Source organism: Palaemon carinicauda, chromosome 30, assembly GCF_036898095.1.
Source record: "Palaemon carinicauda isolate YSFRI2023 chromosome 30, ASM3689809v2, whole genome shotgun sequence".
Classification (NCBI taxonomy): domain Eukaryota; kingdom Metazoa; phylum Arthropoda; class Malacostraca; order Decapoda; family Palaemonidae; genus Palaemon; species Palaemon carinicauda.
The window spans coordinates 53458658-53476543 of NC_090754.1; the positions used below are offsets into that span (position 1 = coordinate 53458658).

At 38.2% G+C, this 17886-nt stretch overlaps 1 long non-coding RNA gene across 1 annotated transcript in view; it reads right to left on the bottom strand.

The window, feature by feature from the left end:
- Positions 1–17886, bottom strand: part of LOC137623112 (uncharacterized) — a 90808-nt gene that overhangs the window by 29256 nt on the left and 43666 nt on the right. Inside the window, exon 2 of the long non-coding RNA XR_011040555.1 lies at positions 6443–6613. This is a non-coding gene — a long non-coding RNA (uncharacterized lncRNA). The remainder of the gene's footprint in view (positions 1–6442; positions 6614–17886) is intronic.

Genomic DNA, 17886 nt, shown 5'->3' on the forward strand with positions numbered 1-17886 from the left:
ACACCCTACCGGGTTGCTGAGGTTGACGCACTGCGTCACAACAAGTCACCTCTGCTGGTTGTTGAACGTCCTGAACGTCAACAACCACCTCCGAGCGTCGCTTAACGTCAACGTGCGGCTGGCAACCCACACTGGGTCGCATCGGTGGAGGAACCACCTCAACTGGCAGACGCGAGTAGGTTACCTCAGCGTCAACAGGGCGCACAACCGACCGGTTGGAAGGTTGTTGGCCAGAAGGTTCTTCTCCGCATTTAAGTCCTCTATCAAGGACGCAAGGTTGGACTGCATGTCTTGCAGCAAAGCCCATTTAGGGTCTACGGGAGCAGGTGTGGCAACAGACGGGGTTAGCGACTGAGGCGGAACCGTTTACCATCCCTGAAAGCCTTGTTATGCGTGACATAATAGTACAGCAAAACTTCAAAGGCTCGACAACAGCTGAGAAGTTGACCTGTAAACAACTTGGAGCGTCTCCTGGCTAGGCGCCAGGGAGAGTCTACCAGAATTGAGAAGTCTATCTGGGCAGAGACATGAACTCCCAAGCCGAGAACTTCTCTCGTGTCATATCAGACTCTCACTCTATAAACCAGTTTAAAAGAAGGGAAAGCAAAGGCTGTATCCCCCAAACTCCTCCTGGTGAAAAACCAGTCGCCTAGCCAACATAATGCTCTCTAGGAGAGCGAGAGAGCCCTAGCTTAAAAACAACGGCTTCGAAGTAGCTAGGCCTAGTGTAAGTTCTGACGTTTAGGCGAACGAGGAGCAGCAGTTACAAGATCCGGACGAAGATCCTTAAAAAAATCATCATGATTTAATTAAAGTCCATAGGAGGCTAAGCAGCTTAAGGCTCCTCTCCATCTGACAGAGTCCTCAAGGGAATATCAGTAGGAGGGAGAACAGCAACTTCCTCATCTACAGGAACCTTGACCGATGAAAGCTGAGTCTCTCACTGGTGCATTAGTAGCGGACCAGAACGCAACGTCATGTAACTGCTTGACAGTCTGTGAACTGTCAACAACTGAACTGTCAACCACAACAGGTGCGTGAGGACGTACAGCGTCCACTTGAGACTGCTTTGACTGCCTAGACTGAGCAGTCAAAACAACTCTAGAATGCGGAGGTTGACGCACAGCGTCAAAACAAGTCAACTCCGATTGTTAGTGAACGTCTAGAACGTCAACAGGAGCATCAGCCAGTGGCCTAACGTCCAAATGCGGCTGAAAAACCACACGAGACCGCATCGAGTGTGGTTCTAAACAACCTGACTGACGTGACTAAGCTACGCCAACGTCAACAGTAAGCACAAAGGAACGTTAGGTTGGCTGAAAGCCAGGATATCGATGAGATAAACGGCTAGACTCAACGGACTAATCGGCAGAATAGTCTTCCATAAGGGAGGCAAGCATATACTGCATGTTTTGCCATACAACCCCTTAAGGATCAACGGAAATGGTTGTGGTAATAGACGAGGGTAACGTCTGTGACCGCAACACTTTGCCTACAAAAAGAGACTTTCGGAGTCTGTGTTATGCTTTTGTTAGGCGGCGAGCAGTTATCCGATGACTGCATAGGGTCAGAGCTGTCCTAATGGCTGTAACCAGGACGCTGGACCTGTCCTGAAAGGACTGACTTTCGCTTAAGGGCTTCGAAACCTTGTGACAGGTTTCTTATGCGAAAAGCCTACGGATGGCGAGGAGAAAAAACGTCTCTCTCGTCTTATGGTAGGGAAGATCTTGGTAAGAAACACCCGATACCATAGAGGGAAAACGTCTGTTCGTTGGTCAAGGCCTCTCGAACCCATAAGTCTTTTGACATTACTTCTCCCCTGGGCTTGGGAGCTTGCAAGAGGTCCCGGACTAGGTGAACGACAGGCACGAACAGACGAACCCTCGGACGCAACACTGTAACACTTTGCGCCTCGGACGCAACACTGTAACACTTTGCGCCTCGGACGCAACACTGTAACACTTTGCGCCTCGGACGCAACACTGTAACACTTTGCGCATATCACTTCATCACTTCGATTTTCTGTTTTGCACTTATTTCTACCTGAAACACGCAATTCTACCCTTCATTAAAAGGTAGTAATTGCGAAATAAGTCGTATAATGCAAGCTCATAATACCAGCAAAAAACAGAAAACATATTTTAAGATAAAAAGAAAAATCAGTGGCTGGGAAAGAGACTAAACACTAGTTCATATAACTACGTTTTCAATCTCTCACCGCACATAGCCTGGGGACGAGAATAAAAACCTAAAAACGTTTTATCCTTCCTCCCCGTACAGAGACTAGGGACGAGAGTAACACGAGAACAACGTTACCCGCTTGAACGGAACGTTTTCTCTCCTCTCTCTCCCTCCGTCTCTATCTCTCTCTCTCTTACTCTCTTGATTTCGCACCTATGAGAAGAGCCCAATTATATATCGTCAAAAAAACATGTTATTTGACTAAAGGAAAAAACTGAAAGGTTTTTCAAATAAAAAGTTCCTTTAAATTAGAATTTAAAACATTTAAGCTAAGAAAGAAAGAACAAAACGTCAGAATCGATTTACTCTTACTGCAAAGTGAAACCGTGATACACTCTCTCTCTATCGTAACGATAGAGCCCATGTTGAACGTCCTGAACGTCAACAACTGCGTAGCATAAAAAACTAAACGTTAGTTCATCTTTGAAAACAGTACGAAGACTATCAAAGAAATTCTTTCATAAAATATTACATTTAAAAAGTTTTAAATCCTTTAAAAGCTAAAGACGATATAAAGGGCTCAATGTTGATTAACTTCGGTTTCCAAGTTAGGACCGCCTACATAAACAAAGCATTAAAATTTATTTTACATGTTTATAAAAAATGGAAAGTTAATCGAAGAGGCCTAATAAAGGCGGAGAGATATAAAATATATAGCGGAAAATCTATAACGTGATAAGATAATTACTAAAAGCCTAAACACACTTCCGTTTAAGGGAAGGGTCGGCCATTTAAAAGTGAAAGAAAGTCCATACTCTCTTTGTCACCATAATTAAATCTATCCAAAACGAGTTCAAGTTTTGAGATGAAGATAAAACACCTGCATAGCGAAAGCTCAAAACTAGAATAGTGTACTTCACCAATAGTTGTGAAAACAAATCCAGTTAGCAACAGCGAATTAGTAGGTCTTGCCGGTAGCCCGACAGAGAGAAAATTGAGTTCTGTGTTTACATTGAGTACTGAGTACCTGCACGACAGATGGCGCTGTTGAAGTACACCCCCTACCTGCATAGCGATCGCTGGCGGATTTTTAACGTAGAGTTTTCTGTCGAGCAACAGAGTTGCAGCTTATATAATCACCGGCTAAGTTAAATATTGAAAAATTGATTGTTGATGACGTGGCTTGTGATAAGGGACATGGAACTGACTGCTCTTTTAAATTTGGATATAATCGGTAACGACTTTGGCTGTAAGAAGGAATTTTCGATTGATGATGATGATGATATGACGATGATAACTAGCACCCCAATCAGGGAGGCAGCTGTGGCCAATTGCCACACAGTGTAGTGTTACCCACAGAGCTGTGGTATTTTGCCGTTAAAAACAGTTGACAGTGTGTGGACGACTGTATTGGTGTCAATAAATATATATATAAACATATTTGGTTATGGTGCATCTTAGTTTAAGTTTTGATACTTTTTCTCTGGGTTTATGTGAATGTGGAATTTTTATTTATTTTGTATGTTAAGTTTTTCTGTGTTGTTTCTACGGTATCTTTATTTTTAGGTATAGTAATAATTTTGGTTGTGTTTAGTTTTAAGAATATAGTGTTAAGGTTATGGTTGGTTTTCATGTCCTTCTTGTCTAAGAGTCCAGTTTATGATAACGTAAGGGGAAAGTTTGTGCAGAGGAGACATTTGTCAGTTAGTGTGATCAAGAGTGTGGGAGTTGTTTTTGCGACATCCTGCCACAACCGCAAGGCCTTCTAGAACTACGTCACAATCGCTCGCCATTCATTTCTATTTCTAACGCGCTCTTTTGCCTCTCACATGTATCCTCCTGTTATGTAGGGCTTTCTTCACTCCATCCATCCACCTAAACCTTGGTCTTCCTCTAGTACTTCTCCCATCAATGCTTGCAGACAACCACTTTCCCTTCTCTGTACATGGCCAAACTACTTCAACACATTCATATCCTCTTTAGCTACTAAATCATTTCTTATACCAGCTCTCAAACTCACTACTTCTGCCTAACCCTATCTAATCGAGATTACACCAGCAAAACTCCTCAGACACTTCATCTCAAACACATTCAATTTCTGTCCCTCTGTCACTTCCATTCCCCACAACTCTGATCCATGCATCACAGTTGGTACAATCACTTTCTCATACAAATCTCTCTTCACATTCATTCCTAACCCTATATTCTTTACCACTCCTCTCAGTGCCACTGACACTTAACATCTTTCATTCACTCTCTGATGTACATCTGCTTCCAATCCACCACTTGCAGCAACAACAGCCCCAAGTACTTAAACTGATCTACTTCAAGTAACTCTCCATTCAACATGACATTCAACCTCGCACCAACCTCCCTTCTCATGCATCTCACAACCTTACTCTTACCCACATTAACTCTCAACTTCCTTCTCCACACACCCTTCCAAACTGTCACTAATCGACCCAGCTTCTCCGAGTCTGCAACCAGTACAGTATCATTTGCGACTAACAACTGATTCACCTCCCACTAAATCACTTTCGTCTATCAGTTTCAATCCTCGACCATTCACTCGAGCATTCACCTCTTTCATAACTCCATCAACAAACAAATTGAATAACCATGGTGACATCACACATCCTTGATCCAGCCTCACTCTCACTGGAAACCAGTCACTCACTTCATTTCTTATCCTAGCACATGCTTTACTGCCGATGTAGAAATTCTTCACTGCTTGCAATAACCTTCCACCAATTCCATATGACCTCGTCACATTCCACATTGCTTCCCTATCAACTCTATCATACGCTTTCTCCAGATCCATAAAAGCAAAAAACACAGCCTTGGCTTTTGCTAAATATTTCTCACATATCTAAGTGTAATAATCCGATAAATACATCCCCTCCCTCTTCTAAAACCACCAATTACTTCTAAGATTGCATCCTTTGTTTTATTCTTAATCCTATTGATTAGCATTCTACCATACACTTTTCCAACCAAACTCAGCAAACTAATACAGTACCGTACTCCAAACTATACTCAACAAACTAAAGTTATGCTATAAAGTAAATGTATAGAGGGACTTGAGTATAGAAAGAAGGTGGGTAAAATAAGTGTGATGCACCAGAAATATTTACCTCAAATAAGGTCACCATTACTACAGATGATAAAATAGGTGGTACGTAGAGGTTGATGGCGTGGTGTACTAACTTCCCACACCTCTGCAAGAGATGGCAAGTGCCAAGGAAGGAGGCCTTCATGTGGTCAGATGGCATTATTTGAAGGTATGACTGCAGTAGCAAATTTGCTACCTTGTTAAGCAAGTCTTTTTCCTAATCAGAATGGCATGGCGACCAATAATTTTCTAATTTCTCCTTCCTAACTTTCCCGGGAAGGTGTGCGTTAAAAAATTGGGAAAAATTTAAGAGAAAACTGTTGTGGGGGATTGCTAGAATCCAGGTTTCCTCTTCAGAGGAGGAAGAATCTAGTCCCCTTTTAAAGACTAAAAAAACCTGACAAAATCCCAACACAACGGAAAAATAAACAGCTAAGACTGCACGCTCTGCGGTAAAGGATAAAATGAACTTGCATAAACACTATTTTCAGCTGGTAACCTCTTGGAGGAAACGTGGAACTACTAGTAGAGTAGGCTAATACACAAGACCCTTTATTGCTTCCCTCTTTGGTAGCCCCTTTCATTAGACAAAATTGACCTTCAGTTTCGCAAACAAAATGCCTTTCAGGACTTCCTGGTCAACTCCTCAAAGAGGAGACCGTACAGTACTTAAAACATAGTTCCTTGGCCAGCACGTGTGTTCATGACTATGACTGATGGCTAAGATATAAATAATACTTGTGGAATTAGTATTAGGAAGTCTGTATAATTTCACATTGCACAACTGAGAAAGAAAGGCTTACAGTAACAGTCTACTCAGAAAAATTTTCCTATGTCCTCCCCATTGTTTTGTCAAGTCCTGCCAGATAAATGTATGGCTAGGAGTGAGTTTTGGAAAATGGGAGTATTGTACCAGATATGAACCTTGATTATAATGGGTCAAATGTTACATTTGGAGAAAGAATAGCAATGAACTTCATCAAGATTCAATAGCAAAGTTTTCAAATTAAGATAAAGCTAAGAAAATTATTCATATCATAATAATGAAAAAATATCAATGGCTTACCACTATCAGACTTGGTAAATCCCTCTACATCCCCTGAAGTGGGATAGTTATGTATGCCTCACACTGTGCTCTATAGGACTTACCGATCAGCATTACTAGGATGTCTTTGCAGTTGTTTCAACCTTTTTCTCCCTTGTGTTTGTAGCCTGCATTATTAAATGAAACAAGAGTGCTTAATGGCGTCGTTTCCAGTGCCCTTCCACGGGGCCAATGTTCCTCGGTATACTTCTCCGGTCTTTCCAGTACAAACTAACCTAGAAAACAAATAAAAATTACTTTACTTGGACAAGAAAACTAATACTTAATATAATCTTTGAATCTAAACTTCCAGTAAAATATTCCATGATCAGACACTGGAGATTCGAGGTGAGCTGGTCTGGAATGCTCAACTCGTAAGGTAGTAAATTTGTCCATGGCATTTAGCCAACTAAAATCAGTGAAATTATAGAACGGTGCAATAAACGATTCGTAGAATATAAGACTGGTTTGTACAGTATTTTGTGGTGTTTTGAAAGTTTTTTATATTGATTCCTGGCGGAAATCCATAGTCTTCGAGTTATGAGCTTTGCGCTAAGTATCATCATCAATTACGTTCGAAACACCTTAAAATATATTGTACTTGTCAAATTGTGTAGGTATTTAAATCAACTTTCTTACTTTGTTTCCGTCAGTCATCGACATAAAAAAAACAGTTATTGTAATAAAAAAGTTACCGTAACCAAAACCTATTAACAGAAATGAAACACTCAAAATACTGGAGCTTTAGTTTGCCAGACTTCTGGAAGCATAGAAAACGGTGTTTTTCATCCCATTTTCTATGGAGCTGTTCTGAGCTAACTCGTGCTGCAGGTCGACTACAGTCATTAAAAAGCTATGGCTTTGCGCAACATATCATCAGTTAGGTTCTATACACCTTAAAACTTCCGGACTCATAGAAAACGGGGTTTCCACCCCGTTTTTTTATGTCGTCGTTCGTAGCAGTGTTCATCGTATTACAAATACTTCCTTACTTCAGGAGCTATAGATTTATTGGATATTACTCTGCCGTATGCTCACTTTGTTCTCAAACATCACCTCAATGCTCTTATGTTCTGGTAAGTGGACTATGTGAGGTAATGTTAAATTGAGAGTAAACCGAGCATACGGCAGAGTAATATCCAATAAATCCTTAGCTCAATTAAGCAAGGAAGGATTTGTAATACGATGAACACAGCTACGAACGACGCCATAGAAAATGGGATGGAAACCCTGTTTTCTATGAGACCGAAGTCCTGGCAAACAAAAGCTTCAGTGTTTCATTACTGTTCCTCGGTTTTGATTACAGTGACTGATTTTTTTTTTATTACAATAACTTTTTTTTTTTGATGACTGACCAGAAAAGTTTAGAAGTTAATTCAAACACCAAAACAATTAAAGAAGTACAATATATATATATAGCTAGGTAATTTTGTATTGTATTACAGGGTGAGATTTCGAACAGAAAATATATGTTTTCCTATAGTAAATAACGTGATTTAACAGAATTTGATGTTCATTTCAATCGGAAACAAACAGATCAACCAATTCGGCTAACTCACTTCTCTTATGAATGTACTGCAAACGATATTAGAAACGTTACCAATAATACACAGTGTTACCAACGTTGACGTATGGTACACAGAGTTACCAACGGCACACTAACATTACTAACGATAGCAATGATAGATATTTCCATACGTATTTTAAATAATTTCTCCATATAAGTTTTACTCAATATATAAAAAGTACAAAAAAGGGCACAGAACCTAACAAACCCACCTAACCTAGCCTAGTAGTATGACAGGTCACAAACCTCAGTACATCGGACGTTGGCAGCACTGGTTACTGTATTTTTTCATGACAATCTTTGCAACGGCGCCCTCAAAGTTTATCCAGATATACTGTTTTGTATTTTCCTCCGATTATTATAATTTCAAGAAGGTAATGTATAGAGAAGAAAAGGCTTGTTTTACTATTATATATCGATTCCCCAGTATGTTTTCCCCACCCAAAACCCCGAGTTCCCACTGGGGGTCCCCCATTATTGGAGGATATAGATGTATATATATTTCTTAAACTATTCATTTGCGACGGGAACGAGTGTCATTTTCGAAGAGAGCGTAATTTTTTCTATAAGAAATAGTAGTAGTTTTCCTAGGTTACATTGCCCTGTAATACACTACAATGAAACCCTTCAGCCATTTAGAACGTAATTGATGATACCTTGCACAAAGCCATATATTTTCAATAATAGTAGTCGACCCACCTTAACTCAATAACTATGAATTTCATCCAGGAATCATTATCAAAAACATTCAAAATATCACAAAATACTTTAAAAATCAGTTATATTTTCTAAACTCGTTTATTGTACCATTCTATAATTTTACCATTTCTGAACCATTAGGTAGGAGGCGGCTCCTATGATATGTGCTGACGACAAGAAGAGCAAAACAGGTATCTTTTTTTTTTTTTATTAAAATCTTTAACTTCGTTATTAGAGGTTTCCGCCAGTTGTATGTGGTATTCAAAATAGTGCATTTGCAAAGATCTCTTCAATTATGTGATTTTCAATGTCCTAACTAATATTGCACTATTCTATAATTCAACCAAAAAATAACAAATTCTAATTATTTTCCTTAACCATACATGTGTAAGGTCTGGCCAATTTCCACCACCTCTCTGACCAACTGCAAAACTGGTGATTGTAGACTTGTCTAATCACACCACAAACCAACCTAGTACGGCTGTCCCTGACTAGTACAGCTTTGCTGATCATGGTGATAAGCAAACTCGTTCTCATTGTCAAGATATCCCACACAAGGCCAATCCATTAATCCCAAATATATTTCACAATTAACGAAATGATCACATCAGTGAGTTATGTCAATAACGAATTATTCACAATAATGAAACAAGTAAGAATTCCATCAATATTCAGTAAATGAATTACACTAGTAATTGCTATGCATCCTAGCATAGCCCTACCACAATTTTGCCTCAAATAGTTCAGAAGCAAAGTTCACTTTAACTCTTCAAAATATACAAAATCTTGGACATTTGATTAACAAAAATTGATAATTACCTCAATATTCCGTCTATTATAAATACTTTTCTTGCAGAGCACTATGACAGGCAGTTCCCTCCTACACCAAAATGACAACTGATATCAGTGTTGCCAGATGTGTTAGTCAAAAAATCACCAAAAGTCAAGATAAAAAATCCCCAAAACTAACCAGACATCTCCATTTCCACAAATATATTTTCTTCTGATCCCCCTAGGCTTTACCAATATATAAATTACTCACTATTCTTCATATAAGTGCAAGTAAACTAAATGCAACAATATAAAGGTTTACTCATCTTTGTTTCTTCTTCATAGATATATGTATAGAATATCCCCCTCAGACACCCAAAATCCCAAAATCTAGAGATAAATCCCCATAACTGGCAACACTGACTGATATGCGAAGTTACTTAGTTAACAGGAAGCAGTGTTGCCAGATGGGCAAGTTTAAAAATCCCCAAAACTCATGATAAATAAATTCTCCAAAATAACCCAAAAATCCCCATTTCCACAAATATTTTTTCTTCTGATCCCCCTAGGCTTTACCAATATAGAAATTGCTCACTATTCTTCATATAAGTGCAAGTAAACTAAATGCAACAATATAAAGGTTTACTCATCTTTGTTTCTTCATAGATATATGTATAGAATATCCCCCTCAGACACCCAAAATCCCTAAATCTAGAGATAAATCCCCATAACTGGCAACACTGACTGATATGTTAAAAGTTTTCCTGGGCCAATCAGAGACCTCCAACAGAATCACTTTGAAAGGCAGTCTCTGGTTTGCTTAAACTTCCGTCTTGAGTCTAGAAAGCTTGAAAGCTCTCAGCCCATTGGCTGGTTTATTTTAAAAGGCAGATTTTGATTTGCTTAAACTTACCCCTTTTGTCTAAGGAGCTTGGAAGCTCACAGCCCATTGGCTGGTCTAATTTAAAAAGCAGATTCTGATTCGCTTAAACTTTCGTCTTTTGTCCAAGAAATTTAGGAGCTTTAAGCCTATTGACTGCTTTAGAAAGCAGATTATGATTTGCTTAAATTTACACCTTTTGTTTAGAAAGCTTAGAAGCTTTAAGCCCATTGGCTGGTCTATTTTAGAAGGCAGAAGATGATTTGCTTAAACTTACACCTTTTGTCTAGAAAGCTTGGAAGCTCTCAGCCCATTGGCTGGTTTATTTTTGAAGAGATTCTGATCTGCTTAAACTTACGTCTTTTGTTCAGGATGTTTGGAAGCTTGTATTAACACCTGTATCAAAATATTCAATTTAATTTCATACTAGAATTAGTATGGACTGACAGGGGTCACTTACAATAGTTAGATAGGCCCTGCGCATCACAAGGAACTGGCAATCCTTTGATGAATTTAGCCAATGAATCCTCTATGGATTTCGTCAGTCATGGAAAGAGATGACAAAATGGCCCATTAAATGTAGTCTCTTTACAAAAGAACATTTATGAGGGTTTAGATACTAAATTTAATCTTGATTCCTCTATTGGGTAGTTAATTTTACAGATGATTATAATGTGTTTAGTAAATTAGTTTTAGAAATATTATCTAAGCAGTTTTCACCCTCTCCTACCTAGAAGTTTTGTTTCAGCGGTGACCAGATTGTGGAATGATCTTCCCACCAGTTGAGTTTGAAAACGAAGGCCTCATGATGACTTCGGCCAAAGGCAGCAGTGGTAGAAATTAACATAGTAATTGCCACAAAGGTTTGCTTTTGAGATAAAGGCCCGAAAGTAAGGGTGAAAGTTACACTTACAGAGGATATAAAGAGGCTCTTAGGAAGCAGGCAGTTAATTCTAATAGCCAGGCCTTCTCCATCATAAGACTCAATACTACGCAGTACTCTAGAAGTTTTATTCCAGCTGTTACCAAGTTGTGGAATGATCTTCCTAATCGGGTTGTTGAATCAGTAGAACTTCAAAAGTTCAAAGTTGGAGCAAATGCTTTTTTGTTGACCAGGCGGACATGAGTCTTTTTATAGTTTATATATGACATATTTGTTGTTGACGTTGTTAATAGTTTATATATGATATATCTCTTTTGACATAACCTTTTTTAGAATGATTTATTGTTAATTTGTTCTCTTCAGTTATTTATTTCCTTATTTCCTTTCCTCACTGGGCTATTTTTCCCTATTGGAGCCCCTGGGCTTATAGCATCTTGCTTTTCCAATTAGGGTTGTAGCTTGGATAGTAATAATAATAATAATAATAAATGAGACTGAGGGAGCTAGAGGCCTACATAGTCTAACTTTGCTCTGTTCACCATGACTCCGCCCGAAAACTAAGAACAAAGTTCATATCCAAAATCTAACTTGAAATAAAGAAGAAAAAACACGATTGGAAGATAATAAAAATGAGAATCAATCTCTCTCTCTCTCTCTCTCTCTCTCTCTCTCTCTCTCTCTCTCTCTCTCTCTCTCTCTCACACACACAAAGTATCTTAAATCATTTAACCTTGGGATAGATAAATAAATAAAGATGGATACCAAAAAGGTTACCTATGGTAACCTAGGAACATTTGTGTAGGAGGGAGTCCAATAAGCTAAACGTTTCCTATTGAAGGGCATCACAGCTTGTCACCAAACCGGTATGATTTGTCTATCTATAGTTATCCCTGTCCAGATTATTGATAGCCAAGGAATAGATATTTCCGCCAATTTCATTCACCAAACCTCACTCTAACTCGGGAAAACATTGCTGCCAGATAAACAGATTTTTTTCCGCTTTAAGTTATGCTTATAGACGGCACTGGGAGAAATATGGTAACGCCGGAAATCTGATCTTCGTTTCACGACGTTCTGGCCAGGGAGGACCGTTTGTTTTGCGGATTAAATTTTTGAAAGGGTCTTCTGGAGATATGGGAATCCAATAACTTATGCCTGTCTATTTTGCTGATTATATCCTCTTAGGTGGCCCACTCGATGGATGAATGGACTAGGTAACTAGCTTGTACCATGGTTAACCTAATTGTTTCACTTGAATTGTGCTTGAATCAGTTGCCCTACTTTAAGAATGACTGACCTAACTACACCACCAGAAAGATACATTGCTAACTTACCAGTATGATCAATTGTTCACCTGACAAAGCCCTTGTACGACTCTACCAGGGAACAAAACATACTGGAAAAGGTTAGGTTTTTCATTCAACATATCTAGTCCTCCAGAATATTCCAAGTATTGATCACACTGGAAAGTTAAGCAATGTATCATTAAGACAGTGTAGTTAGGTCAGGCATCCTTGAAGTATACATGAATTAGTTGCCCTACTTGATGGATGCCTGACCCAACTACACCATCCCAAAGATACATTGCTTAACTTACCAGTATGACCAATTGTTCACCTGACAAAGCCCTTGTACGACTCTACCAGGGAACATGGCATATTAGAGGAAGCTAAGCCTTTAGGTTAAGCAGATCCAGTCCTCCAGAATATTCCAAGAATTGATCACACTGGAAAGTTAAGCAATGTATCATTAAGACAGTGTAGTTAGGTCAGGCATCCTTGGAGTATGCATAGGGTGACCATACGTCCCCCTTTAAGGGGGATAGTCCCCCATTTTGACTCCTTGTTCCCCTAAAAATCATTCCCTAAGGGGGACGCCTGAATGTCCCCCTTCCAGCCATATGTCCCACATTTGTCCCCCAATTGCCACTGCATACGTATTTAGTTATATGAAGTGATGACTTTTTTATTTTTTTACCAAATTTCTAAGGTTCACTTTGCTGCCTTATATAGTGTAGCAGCATAGCTTAACTCCGTTTTCGTTATACAAACGAAAGAAGAAGGGAACTAAGTTGTAGCTTTTTGACGATCCATTTTCAGAGATTTGGCTTTATTTCATGCACGGTCAGAGTACAATTTTCCATGAATACACATTGAAATTAGAGTCCCAAAAAGTTTCTATGATGGAAATTTCTTGCATCTTGAAAGACTTGAAAATGAAACTAACAGAACGAAGAAGATAACTGTTCATCCCAATTGTAATCACTAAGATGCTCCGAGATTTGTAGAGGAGCGGGAATAATGTTGAAAATTTTAAAACTACAGTAGAATCCTTTTATGAAACATCAGTGGAATAATTAGATCAGTGGACTGAGCCATTTGATGAACTGAAAATTTTTGATTGGGTCCTTCTTCAGAGTAATTCAATATGTTGGTCTTAGGTTCAGGAAGCAGTGAACTTTATTAAAAGGATAATACCTGATTTAGAAATAGATGATAATTAACTTTTTGACGAAATTACATGTGAAAAATTTCTTGACCGATATAAAGATGCAACAGTGAAAAGTAAATGATGTTGAGGTGGATAGAATATGGGTAGATATTTTCTGCTACTTTGATAATAAATCATTCCTTTCAGAAACATAACAAAAGTTATTGAATTTTGTCTTAGTCTACCTAGTTCCAATACTCCTACAGAGAGTGTTCTTCCTGATGAACAACTTCTGGACACCAGTTACAAGTATCTACTCTGAAGTCTGCACTAATAGTGAAATGTAACTTCGACTTAGATTTCAGTGAATTTAATGAATATCTTGAAACCCGCCCATCACTCCTAAAGAAACTCAAATCAAGCCAAAAATACACCAAGGAATGATATAAGATTTTGTTTCGTCTTTTTGTGTAATGTGTACATATTTCCTTAAGAATTGAAGAATAATTTTCTGTTTAAAATGTAAGCAATATTTTTTTAATAAAAACACTGTAGTTGATAGCACTTCTAAATTATCATAGTTTGTTATTGAATATACTTAGTTAAGATAGAATAAATCTAATAGTGTACTAAAGAATTCTGTATTTTTTTTCCTCTCTTTATGTGCCTATCTTTACAATTTTACCTAATAGAATAAATAGCAATTTTTATTTAAAATGTCAGTAGTAATATCTGAATGAAAACACAGTAAATAAAAGACCTTTTATCAGAGGCTGTTTTTGAAAATATCTATATATTAAACTTAAGCATTTATGCCATGATGACTTAATACGAGTGCAAATGCACATAAGCTTTATACTTCTGTCCCCCTTTGGCTGTTCAAATAAATGGTCACCCTAAGTATGCATGAATTAGTTGCCCTACTTGAAGGATGCCTGACCCAACTACACCATCCCAAAGATATATTGCTTAACTTACCAGTATGACCAATTGTTCACCTGACAAAGCCCTTGTACGACTCTACCAGGGAACAAAACATACTGGAAAAGGATAGGCTTTTTCATTCAACATATCTAGTCCTCCAGAATATTCCAAGTATTGATCACACTGGAAAGTTAAGCAATGTATCATTAAGACAGTGTAGCTAGGTCAAGCATCCTTGAAGTATGCATGAATTAGTTGCCCTACTTCAAGGATGCCTGACCCAACTACACCATCCCAAAGATATATTGCTTAACTTACCAGTATGACCAATTGTTCACCTGACAAAGCCCTTGTACGACTCTACCAGGGAACATGGCATATTAGAGGAAGCTAAGCCTTTAGGTTAAGCAGATCCAGTCCTCCAAAATATTCCAAGAATTGATCACACTGGAAAGTTAAGCAATGTATCATTAAGACAGTGTAGTTAGGTCAGGCATCCTTGGAGTATGCATGAATTAGTTGCCCTACTTGAAGGATGCCTGACCCAACTACACCATCCCAAAGATACATTGCTTAACTTACCAGTATGACCAATTGTTCACCTGACAAAGCCCTTGTACGACTCTACCAGGGAACAAAACATACTGGAAAAGGTTAGGTTTTTCATTCAACATATCTAGTCCTCCAGAATATTCCAAGTATTGATCACACTGGAAAGTTAAGCAATGTATCATTAAGACAGTGTAGTTAGGTCAGGCATCCTTGAAGTATACATGAATTAGTTGCCCTACTTGATGGATGCCTGACCCAACTACACCATCCCAAAGACACATTGCTTAACTTACCAGTATGACCAATTGTTCACCTGACAAAGCCCTTGTACGACTCTACCAGGGAACATGGCATATTAGAGGAAGCTAAGCCTTTAGGTTAAGCAGATCCAGTCCTCCAGAATATTCCAAGAATTGATCACACTGGAAAGTTAAGCAATGTATCATTAAGACAGTGTAGTTAGGTCAGGCATCCTTGGAGTATGCATAGGGTGACCATACGTCCCCCTTTAAGGGGGATAGTCCCCCATTTTGACTCCTTGTTCCCCTAAAAATCATTCCCTAAGGGGGACGCCTGAATGTCCCCCTTCCAGCCATATGTCCCACATTTGTCCCCCAATTGCCACTGCATACGTATTTAGTTATATGAAGTGATGACTTTTTTATTTTTTTACCAAATTTCTAAGGTTCACTTTGCTGCCTTATATAGTGTAGCAGCATAGCTTAACCGTTTTCGTTATACAAACGAAAGAAGAAGGGAACTAAGTTGTAGCTTTTTGACGATCCATTTTCAAAGATTTGGCTTTATTTCATGCACGGTCAGAGTACAATTTTCCATGAATACACATTGAAATTAGAGTCCCAAAAAGTTTCTATGATGGAAATTTCTTGCATCTTGAAAGACTTGAAAATGAAACTAACAGAACGAAGAAGATAACTGTTCATCCCAATTGTAATCACTAAGATGCTCCGAGATTTGTAGAGGAGCGGGAATAATGTTGAAAATTTTAAAACTACAGTAGAATCCTTTTATGAAACATCAGTGGAATAATTAGATCAGTGGACTGAGCCATTTGATGAACTGAAAATTTTTGATTGGGTCCTTCTTCAGAGTAATTCAATATGTTGGTCTTAGGTTCAGGAAGCAGTGAACTTTATTAAAGGGAGAAGACCTGATTTAGAAATAGATGATAATTAACTTTTTGACGAAATTACATGTGAAAAATTTCTTGACCGATATAAAGATGCAACAGTGAAAAGTAAATGATGTTGAGGTGGATAGAATATGGGTAGATATTTTCTGCTACTTTGATAATAAATCATTCCTTTCAGAAACATAACAAAAGTTATTGAATTTTGTCTTAGTCTACCTAGTTCCAATACTCCTACAGAGAGTGTTCTTCCTGATGAACAACTTCTGGACACCAGTTACAAGTATCTACTCTGAAGTCTGCACTAATAGTGAAATGTAACTTCGACTTAGATTTCAGTAAATTTAATGAATATCTTGAAACCCGCCCATCACTCCTAAAGAAACTCAAATCAAGCCAAAAATACACCAAGGAATGATATAAGATTTTGTTTCGTCTTTTTGTGTAATGTGTACATATTTCCTTAAGAATTGAAGAATAATTTTCTGTTTAAAATGTAAGCAATATTTTTTTAATAAAAACACTGTAGTTGATAGCACTTCTAAATTATCATAGTTTGTTATTGAATATACTTAGTTAAGATAGAATAAATCTAATAGTGTACTAAAGAATTCTGTATTTTTTTTCCTCTCTTTATGTGCCTATCTTTACAATTTTACCTAATAGAATAAATAGCAATTTTTATTTAAAATGTCAGTAGTAATATCTGAATGAAAACACAGTAAATAAAAGACCTTTTATCAGAGGCTGTTTTTGAAAATATCTATATATTAAACTTAAGCATTTATGCCATGATGACTTAATACGAGTGCAAATGCACATAAGCTATATACTTCTGTCCCCCTTTGGCTGTTCAAATAAATGGTCACCCTAAGTATGCATGAATTAGTTGCCCTACTTGAAGGATGCCTGACCCAACTACACCATCCCAAAGATATATTGCTTAACTTACCAGTATGACCAATTGTTCACCTGACAAAGCCCTTGTACGACTCTACCAGGGAACAAAACATACTGGAAAAGGATAGGCTTTTTCATTCAACATATCTAGTCCTCCAGAATATTCCAAGTATTGATCACACTGGAAAGTTAAGCAATGTATCATTAAGACAGTGTAGTTAGGTCAGGCATCCTTGAAGTATACATGAATTAGTTGCCCTACTTGATGGATGCCTGACCCAACTACACCATCCCAAAGATACATTGCTTAACTTACCAGTATGACCAATTGTTCACCTGACAAAGCCCTTGTACGACTCTACCAGGGAACATGGCATATTAGAGGAAGCTAAGCCTTTAGGCTAAGCAGATCCAGTCCTCCAGAATATTCAAAGAATTGTTCATACTCGAAAGTTAAGCAATGTATACTTGTGGTGGTGTAGTTAGGCCAGGCATCCTTGAAGTATGCATGAATTAGTTGCCCTACTTGAAGGATGCCTGACCCATCTACACCATCCCAAAGATACATTGCTTAACTTACCAGTATGATCAATTGTTCACCTGACAAAGCCCTAGTACGACTCTACCAGGGAACAGAACATACTGGAAAAGGTTAGGCTTTTTCATTCAACATATCTAGTCCTCCAGAATATTCCAAGTATTGATCACACTGGAAAGTTAAGCAATGTATCATTGAGACAGTGTAGTTAGGTC